Genomic DNA, 10,310 nt, shown 5'->3' with positions numbered 1-10,310 from the left:
ATTTCAGGGAAATCGTGGAAAAGCCGACCTGACAGCGGTGACAGTAAAGCGCCTACGACACCTCTGACATTTTCCAGCAGTCCTGTTGTCAGCCAGCACATCTGGCCAAGTTTAGGATGGCAGAACCTGCATATGAACATGGAGGAAATTAGTTTTAATCATAATATGTTAGTAAGAATGTGCGACATGTGGCCACGTATACTGAAGGCATTTTTATTTTGTAGATTAGCATCATTCATCACTCTGATAAGTTTAAATAGAGTAACCTCAGAACAAGGAGTCACTCATATCGTTAGTTCAGACTCAAACACTCAAACCGTAACCCTGCTGCATGCTTGAGAGCGTAGGCTTCATGCATGGGTGATATGTGAGTCCTATGCTGGTGCTGCTGGGGCGGCAGCATCTCTGCTGGGGACAGGAAGAGACTGAACAGGCTGATCTGCAGGCCCAGCTCTGTTCTAGGATGCCCTCTGGACCCAGTGGAGGTGGTGAGTGACAGGAGAACGGCGGCTAAGCTGTCATCCCTGTTGGACAACATCTCCCAGCCCATGCAGCAGACTGTGACAGCACTGAGCAGCTCCTTCAGTGGGAGACTGCGGCACCCACGGTGTGGGACGGAGAGATTTCACAGGTCTTTCCTCCCCACTGCTGTCAGACTCCACAACAAAGCCTCCAACTGATCAAACACATCCACACATGTGCAATAAGACTAAGTGCAATACTCTTTCCTGGCACCATTGTATTATACTCATATTGTATATAGCATTTGTATTCCATTTTATTTGATTGTATACAGTATTTTATTTTATTCTATTGTGTACAGTATCTTATTGATATCTTATTCCAGTGTTTTTCTCTGCAACTTTGCACTCTCCACTGCTGTAACAAAACTAATTTCCCACGCGTGGGACTAACAAAGGTTATCTCATCTTATTCCAACCATAATAAACTAATTTATTAGCCAATGATTAGCCGCCCTAAATTAACAGTGTTGGTAATAACCACTGTCATGTCTTATATTCCTGTAATGGTTAATCTGCCAGCGTGGATCAAGATGGTCTTTGTGTTGCTTCAGTGCTAAAAAGCAATTATGGTAATTATACACTTTTACAAAAAAAAAAAGCTGACAAAATAATAAAGCTGTCATTAAGAAGTCAAATTACAGTTATTTACATGCTAAACTGCTTTCTTAAACAAGTCCAGTGTGCCGGCTCACATTTGGGTATAAAATGTCAATTCAGTTTATTTGGCTTGTTTAAAACAGGCAGTGGGAGAGTTTTAGAAATAGGTGGTTAAACATAATTCATTTTCATTATTTGTGTATCACAGTAAGGCACATATGTACACGCCGGAGCTGGGCTGTTCTTTCTGGGGTTATGAACTTGATTGCAGAAGTATAGAGCTTTTACAGCAGAGGTCCTCAACCTTTTTTGCACCACGGACCAGCTAACGCCTTACAATATTTTCACAGACCGGCCTTTAAGGTGTTAACGATTAAAAACCCTGAAAATCATCGGTTTCACACCCGAGCCTCGACTCTCGTGGCCTGGTACCAAACTACTCACGGACCGGTACCGGTCTGTGGCCCGGGGCTTGGGGACCGCTGGAGTACACAGCTTTTTTTCTACATTTTTAGGGCAGAATATAACACACATACGCTGGATGAGTAGCAGAGGACGGACACACACACACACTTGTACTCACATCACAATATAATACCAATACCAATATAAGCTCAGTTAGCTGCAAACTGTTGCATGGTGTAACTTTATAGGATAAACTGTTATTCTTGCATAAGGTGAGATACACAACTGGTGAAAGGTGCACCTGAAGCAACATGCTCAGACTGAGTCACCATGTCTGTTTCTTACTAACAGCTCCAGGACTGAGTACAAACAGTGCACACTCTCAATGATGGCTGACGAGGTCAGAAGTCTTGCAAGAACACACTCTGGATACTGAAGCTCCTGTGAAAAATAGAGCCTCAAATCAGAAGTAAAGTCAAATTTCATTTGTATCTGCAGGGAGGCTGACACACCTGAGCCCCGCCTGCCTATAAGAGCGAACTAAGTCCGGACTATGATGATGTTGTTGGTGTGTACTGGTGCAGCCATGACAGTGTGAACAGCAACCGTGAGGAAAGGACTTAATAAAGACGCTGAACAGTATAAACATGTAGTCGGGTCTGCCGCGTGATGTTTACAATGGACTTATGTAGCAAAGAAAAAAATGATAAATAACTCTAAATATGTTTTGTATTTTAGATTCCTCAAAGTATGGCACCTTTTCTTTGTTGACAGCGCTGCAAACCCTCGACTTTCTTTCAGTGATGTAGTCACCTGAGATGGTTTCACCTCACAGGTGTGCCTGCCAGGGTTCATTGGTGGAGTTTCTTGCCTTCTAAATGAGGTTGGGACCGTCAGTTGTGTTGTGTAGAAGTCAGGTTGGTTCACAGCTGACAGCCCTGTTTGACAACTGCTGGAATTATATCATTGGTTCATATTATGGCAGTCAGAAAAACCATCAAGCCCTACGATGAAACTGGCTCACATGAGGACGCCCCAGGAAAGGAAGACCAAGAGTCCCTCTGCTGCTGAGGATACATTCATCCGAGTCACCAGCCTCAGAAATCGTTAACAGCAGCTCAGATCAGAGCCCAGATAGATGCCGCACAGAGCTCCAGTATCAGTCTGTGTGTCTGATACTTTATGGTCAAATAGCTGCTAAGAAACCACGACTGAGGAAAAGCAACGATCCTGATTATTCAGAGCTGCTTTCAGGAGTGTGGCCATACCAGATGTAGGAGTCTCGAAGATCTTGAGCTAGACTCTTCTGATTTTTAGATTCCAGCACAGTAAATAGAGTTTGCAATTCAGACCTACAAACCTGAATCAGGTTGCACACAACACAACCCAGCAGGTCAATGAGGAATCTTTCTTTTACTTATCAAGGAAAATGCTAAATATGCCTCAAATTAAAAGAACACCATTACAATGATCTATTCTGACAGCACACCTAATTAAATCAAAACTAAAGCATATCATCAAAAGGTAACTGCCACAGGAATCACAACTGTCAGTGAAAACACCCACGAACTATGTCTGCTGCTTCTCTCAGGGCATCATATTCATATTGATAAGAACAAAAATCCCACAAATAAAGATGCTCCATCTTCTGGTAATTCAGCACTTGGAAGGCGGTGCCTGCTGCTTGTTACTGCTGGTGGAGAAGCTTGTTGTTCTTATTGTTGTTGTTTGTGTTAAAGTTTTCTAAAATGGGAGCTCCAGATGATGAATACTACTACTTGTTCAAAGTTGTACTCATTGGAGACTCTGGAGTGGGGAAGAGTGATCTGCTGTCGCGTTTCACAAGAAATGAGTTCAACTCGGAGAGCAAGAGCACCATCGGGGTGGAGTTCGCAACCCACAGCATTCAGGTGGATGGCAAGACGATAAAAGTTCAAATCTGGGACACAGCTGGGCAGGAGTGCTGCAGAGCCATCACCTCAGCGTATTATCGGGGTGCAGTCGGGGCTCTCCTAGTTTACGATATTGCAAAGCACCTGACATACGAGGATGTGGACCGCTGGTTGAAGGACCTGAGGGACCACGCTGACAACAACATCGTCATCATGCTGGTTGGAAACAAGAGCGACCTTCGACATCTCAGGGCCGTGCCCACTGACGAGGCCCGAGCATCTGCAGAAAAGAACAGTCTTTCATTTATTGAAACTTCAGCCTCGGACTCCACTAACGAAGAAGAAGCATTCAAGAGCATTCTCACAGAAACCTACCGTATCATATCTCAGAAGCAAATATCAGACAGATCTGCACACAAAGATTCCCCAGGCAACAATGTAGTGGACATAAGTGTCCCCAACACTGGATGGGCAGAGGGGCAACAAACTCCTCTACTGCCAAAGCCTGTGACCCCGACCTCCTTTCCCAGAGTCACGTGAGTCTGAATACATAGAATCATGTTTCAGTAATCAAAATGTGAAACCTGTAACAATAGACCCAACGATGTTTGCATGTTTTTCAGCATAGTCATTATTTTGCACTGAACACACACCTCACGGCTGCAGCTTTCCAGCTCAGCCACACACACTACCAACAACACACACACACAGACAGCCTGGTATGGTGGCGAGGCGTGATTGCAGATACCGTGCAGGTGCATCCATCTCCCCTGCAGCGGCACCACACCCACGCCAGACCACGCCCCGCCACACTACCCTTACCTTGTGGAATATTTTGCAAAGCACACTGTGCATGTTGTGCTCTTTCATTTTATCCCATGGCACACACTGCAGTGTAAGCATATCTATGTTCCATCCCTTCTTTGCTGATCCACAAGCATAAAGCTTTGCTGGGATCAAACTTCATCATGGAAACTTGTAAATGGAATTATAGAGAGTGCTGAAATTTGGAGTAACAGGGGAAGACTATCACATGTACAGATAGTGTATCAGTGTCACAGCAAACAGCCCACTAGCCTGGTTAACCAGGTTGGCACAACATGCTGTTCATGAAGACGCTTATTGTTCACCAAAGCAGAAAGCTGCCCTAATCTAGTTCCCAGCTCCTCACTTGATCTACACCTGAATCAGCACATGGATGCAACTTTTACATGCACCTTGGTGATGGTGGAATTAACACCCACACAAAATCAAATCTGACATGAGACACATTATTCTTGGCGCTATACCTGTAAAGGACGCATTCACTGATAATATATGCATGAATCAATAAAAAGAAAAAGCTGGAAATGGAAAACAAAAGAAAACAGAAAAGAAAACGCTTCATTAGTCGTCATATTTCTTGGCAGCTGAGCAAATGCTCCCAAAAATGTGGTTATTTGACCATCTGTCAGAGTCATTGTTTTTAATGGCCAATGAATACAAATAAAGTTTTTTAAAAAGACGAGAGACCCACGCTCAGCCATGTTATCAGTGTTGATGTTATGTAGTTTTACCACCAGAGGGCACTGTTGGCAACGTGTTTGAGCTACAAATGCGACAGCTAGCTGTTGGGATGTTTTTGTCTGTTTGTTTAGTGCATGTTTATGTCCTTTATGGGTAAGGCCTCGGCTCAGGTTGGAGTGCAGTAGCCTGGGGCTGAGTCTGACCTGGGTCCCTGCTGTGCGTCCTTTGGTGTCAGTGTTCACTGTCAAAAGAAAATGTTTATGTCCTTCATAAAGGACAGGACATGTTCTGTGCACCTAGCATTGCGAGCATTGGTGTTTTTAAGCGAACAACACAGTGACTTTTTTCCCTTTGTGTCAATGCAGAAGCCTTCCAGTGATTTGTGGAGGAAAGGTGGAAGAAAAGCGCTCCACAAATACATCAAGGCTAAAAACAGCAAGTAAAGATGGATGATACATGAAAAAAAGGACTTTTCTTGCCAGGACAGCTGTCTTACAGGCATACTCAGCGCAAAGGTTTTACATAATTTTCACATATAAGTTTGGTTAAACTGATCGATCAATCAGCCTGCCTGCAGAGGACTCAGCTCGCTGTCACAGCTGATTACAGAGGAGGGGCGTGGGTGGATGGGGGGTGAGGGCCGAGGTGTGGATCTCCACTCATCTCAGGAATGTGTGCAGGTTCCTCTCCAAAAGCGCTGACGTCAGGAGTAGCCTTGGATTAGAAACAGGCAGGTTATAATAAAATGGTTGTGCTGTACAGCTGAACGGTTCCTTATAAGAAGACTCCCAGTGCCAGTGAACTGTACACCAATGAGACACTGAATGACAAGAAGATTCATCTATACACCCCTAATGTTTATGTGTGTTTGTGGATAATGTGGTTTATTGTAAACGTGGTGTTTTACTGTCCACACTTTCTTTTCCATCCAAAGAAAATGATTTTCAGCTGTTTCTGGTCTAGTTCCCTTTTCCATGGTTCTTTAGGACCCTGGAGGCCGCCATGGGCTGTGCTAACACTAACAATGATGATCTTTCTGTTCTCCAACAATTAGCCTAATATATTGATAATTAATCAACATTTACAAGTCAAAGGCCTTAAAACTTCTGAAATGGTCTTAAATTTGGTTTGAATGTGTGACCTTATACATGGTGATGTGTTGCATTTAAAACTGTTGTCCTTGAAACTGAAGGAAAGTCAGTAAAGTTTATTTAATAGGAGTTTTTCATAGACAAACAAGTGGTGTACACAAAAAAATAATAGGCAATATAAATAAATAAAAACAATAATAATAATTCAATAAAACTCTCAACAGAAGCCTTTTTAAATGAAATGTTCTTAAAAGAGTTCAGCATTAAAAGAGGCCTTCTGTAACACCAGGACATGTCCTTCAATGCACATATTAAACACATATGTCAGACTGCGTTCTTCCATTTGTGCAACATCTCTAAAATTAGAAATATCCTGTCTCAGAGTGAAAAACTAGTTCATGCATTTATTACTTCCAGGCTGGACGACTGTAATTCATTATTATCAGGATGTCCAAAAAACTCACTGAAAAGCCTTCAGCTGATCCAAAATGCTGCAGCAAGAGTCCTGACAGGGACTAGAAAGAGAGAGCAGATTTCTCCTGTTTTGGCTTCCCTTCATTGGTCTTAAATAATCAGGCCCCATCTTATCTTAATGACCTTGTAGTACCATATCACCCTATTAGAGCACTTCGCTCTCGCTCTGCAGGCCTACTTGTTGTTCCTAGAGTATTTAAAAGTAGAATGGGAGGCAGAGCCTTCAGTTTTCAGGCCCCTCTTCTGTGGAACCAGCTTCCAGTTTGGATTCAGGAGACAGACACTATCTCTACTTTCAAGATTAGGCTTCAAACTTTCCTTTAAAGCATATAGTTAGGGCTGGACCAGGTGACCCTGAATCCTCCCTTAGTTATGCTGCACACGGTGTAGCTGCCGGGGGATTCCCATGATGCACTGGGTGTTTCTTCTTCACTCACTATGTGTTAACAGACCTCTCTGCACTCAATCGTATTTGTTAATAATCTCTGGCTCTCTTCCACAGCATGTCTCTATCCTGTCTTCCTCCAATCACCTCCTTAGCAGATGTGAGCCTGGTTCTGCTGGAGGTTTCTTCCTGTTAAGAGGAGTTTTTCCTTCCCACTGTCACCAAGCGATTGCGTGTAGGTGCCTGTTTGATTGTTGGTGTTTTTGCTGTTTTACTGTAGGGTCTACCTTACAATATAAAGCTTCTTGAGGCAGCTGTGATTGGACATTGTGTCAATAAAACTGTCAGTAATTTTCATTCAGTGAGTTTTTCCACTCACAAAGTCAACAACATGTAATTTTTAATGCACAGTTAATTCCCATTTGCTCAGTCAGAATTTGAAGAAGGTATCGTCTCTTCTAATCTCAGCTACGCACCAGTGATGTCATCTCTGAGAGCTGAGGTGCCAAGGAGCTACACCCGATTAACACACACTGTTATTAAAGTAAACAGCTGTATACACAACCACAACCCTGGACCAGAGAAGCACCTGTTGAGGCGCACTCGAAGGTCCACACAGGTGAGTAAACCAAGCACACATTTCTGGGCACTGAGGGAAGACATTGTACATAAAGGAGTGATTTAGGCAAACTCTGGCTTCTGTTTTGTCTTAATCCTTCGTGTCAGCTCTTGCAGAGAGGAAAGCCGATTGACGGGCCCACCTTTCTGTGCCTTTGCACGACAAATGAATTGAAGTTGTCAGACCTGCTTCTGTCAGCCAAAACGTTAAGAAATACAGTCATTATGGAGATATATGTTCTCATTCATGAGGTCAGCTGGGAAAGCAAACAGACGATGTGCAGCACATTGAGTGTTTGTGGTTTTTCATACTCGCACACACCACCAGTGAATAAAGACAGGGTTAATGTCTGTACTGGGACTGAACCAACATTTGAACTTCATTGGAGGAAGCTGGAAGCCAGTGGCTGTCCCCACTGTGCAGACTCCTAACCTTACATAAGTCAGGACACATCTGCAAATCAACTTGGCCAACATCAGGAAGGTGCCCATAGCAAAAAGATTCACAAATGGGCCACACGTTGTACATCGATTTGGTCAGGACGTATTTTTTTCAGTCTTGCAGGCCTCACTTCATAAATCATTGCTCTCCGCATTAGATTTCTGTGCTGCATAAAAAAGGAAAGAAAAACATTCACAGAGCTGCTGACGACTTACTGTTGAGCTGTAACACTGCTTCTGCCTCCATCATTACAGCTAATGATTAACTGCTTAGGCAGCTTCCCCTATTTCAGTTTACTATTACCAGTGTTGGGTAAGTTACTTTAAATTAGTAACTTAGTTACATTACTAGTTACTTCTATCAAAAGTAACTCACTTACTTCAAGTTACTTGTTACTTTCAAAGTAACTAGTTTCCGGGGAAAGTAACTTTGGTTTTACTCAGAATTCTCTTGTTAATGTGTTGCTTCCATAACTTTGCCAGTCTTCTAGCTTGCTTACATGTTAACACTATCCTGCCACAGTGCACTGTGCCACCTACCAATAGAAAAGAAAAAATAATGTGCACATTTCCACGAGAGAAATCCCACGCCTGGTTCTATCCTAGCCTGCTTTTTACATCCAACACAAAAACTGCAGTCGTGGTGCTTTGATTGTACTCAGAACTCAGAAATTCTGCCTTCTGAATAGGAAGATGTAGGTAACACCAGACTGCAGATGAGCTGCTTACAGGGCTGGACTGGGACAGAAAATCGTCCCGGGCATTTTGACTAGAGACCGGCCGCCATTATAGGAAAAATCATAAAGCCTTTGAATGAAAACAAACGCTGTTGTGACAGTGATGTTCACTGTTCTGATGGTATATATGCATCAATCTATCAATCGTTTGTTGTAAGACTCAATTCAATTCAATTCAATTCAATGTTATTTATATAGCGCCAAATCACAACAAAAGCCGCCTCAAGGCGCTTCATAGATACAGAGAAAAACCCAACAATCATATGACCCCCTATGAGCAGCACTTTGGCGACAGTGGGAAGGAAAAACTCCCTTTTAACAGGAAGAAACCTCCGGATGAACCAGGCTCAGGGAGGGGCGGGGCCATCTGCTGCGACCGGTTGGGGTGAGAGAAGGAAGACAGGATAAAGACATGCTGTGGAAGAGAGACAGAGGTTAATAACAGATATGATTCAATGCAGAGAGGTCTGTTAACACATAGTGAGTGAGAAAGGTGACTGGAAAGGAAAAACTCAATGCATCATGGGAATCCCCCGGCAGCCTACGTCTATTGCAGCATAACTAAGGGAGGATTCAGGGTCACCTAGATTCAGATAATTATTTTTTAAAAGCTAGACATTTTAAATGAGAATAAGAAAGAAAAGTATTTCTTTGTGCCCCCCTCTCCCTGTTAATGCCCTACCTGGGCATCTTCATGTTTCCCTCTCACCACATATCCAAACCGACATCATGACCAGCAGCTTTACAGCTGTGGCTCCAGCAAACATCAGCTGATACTAGAAATTAATATTAAATAAATTCTAACAACAGCTGATCAATCTTAAACGTGCTGCTGTTGTTTAGCGCGACATCCGCTGGTTTCCTCTTTCTGGCACAAAGTGATAAACAAACAAGAGAGAAAAGCCGATCAGCTGATCATTGATCAGTTTCATGATTGAAGTAGAAACAGGAGAGAGGGGGGAGAATGAGAGAAGAAGAGGCAGCTGTGCAGCAAAGACAGAATAACTCCAGCTTTGTGTCTTTTTCATTGTACCTGAAGTCCAGGACAAACTGTTCCTTTTCACCTCAATAAGAAACGCGTAATATTTTCTCTGAATACCAGACGATTACGTCTTTTTACGGGACGGTTGGCAACTCTACTAACTAACCTTATGAACAAAATAAAGTTCACTATCAGTAACATCATAGCACCACCCAGCTGTATAGAAACTCCAATAACTCGTACTAGCACGCAGTACGAGTTATTGTAACTGACTGTAAAAAGTCAGTATAACAAAAATAAACTCCACCTAAACTTAGTTCATATCTGACCCAGAGAGACTGCAGGTCATAACTTCTTACCTGAAGTTCAGTTCACCTGACACTCGGACTGGCGGCTGCCTCTGGTCTCTCCTCCTGCCTCCCCTCTCCCTCATCCACCTGCTGGCCTCTGTGGAAGCTCCGCCATAGCCACCACCAAACAACTGAGTTATTTTTTACACATCTGCCAGCATCTGGACAATCCACCACCTTTCATTGTTTATACCGTTACGGAAAAAAACAAACAAAAAAACATCGGCTCATCAAAACGAAAAATCACCATCGGCCCACCGGGTCCAGCTATGGCTGCATATGTGTTTAGTAGTAATTTGTTGTTGTAG

The 10,310-nt window shown here is 43.1% G+C and overlaps 1 pseudogene; it reads left to right on the top strand.

Moving 5' to 3' along the window:
* Positions 1-3,274: 3,274 nt before the first annotated feature.
* LOC113036191 (ras-related protein Rab-11B-like) lies at positions 3,275-3,929 on the top strand (annotated as a pseudogene).
* Positions 3,930-10,310: the final 6,381 nt, after the last annotated feature.

The sequence above is a fragment of the Astatotilapia calliptera genome, chromosome 14 (assembly GCF_900246225.1).
Source record: "Astatotilapia calliptera chromosome 14, fAstCal1.2, whole genome shotgun sequence".
NCBI lineage: Eukaryota > Metazoa > Chordata > Actinopteri > Cichliformes > Cichlidae > Astatotilapia > Astatotilapia calliptera.
The sequence above is the reverse complement of the archived record's forward strand: the minus strand, read 5'-3'. Positions and strand labels throughout refer to the sequence as shown.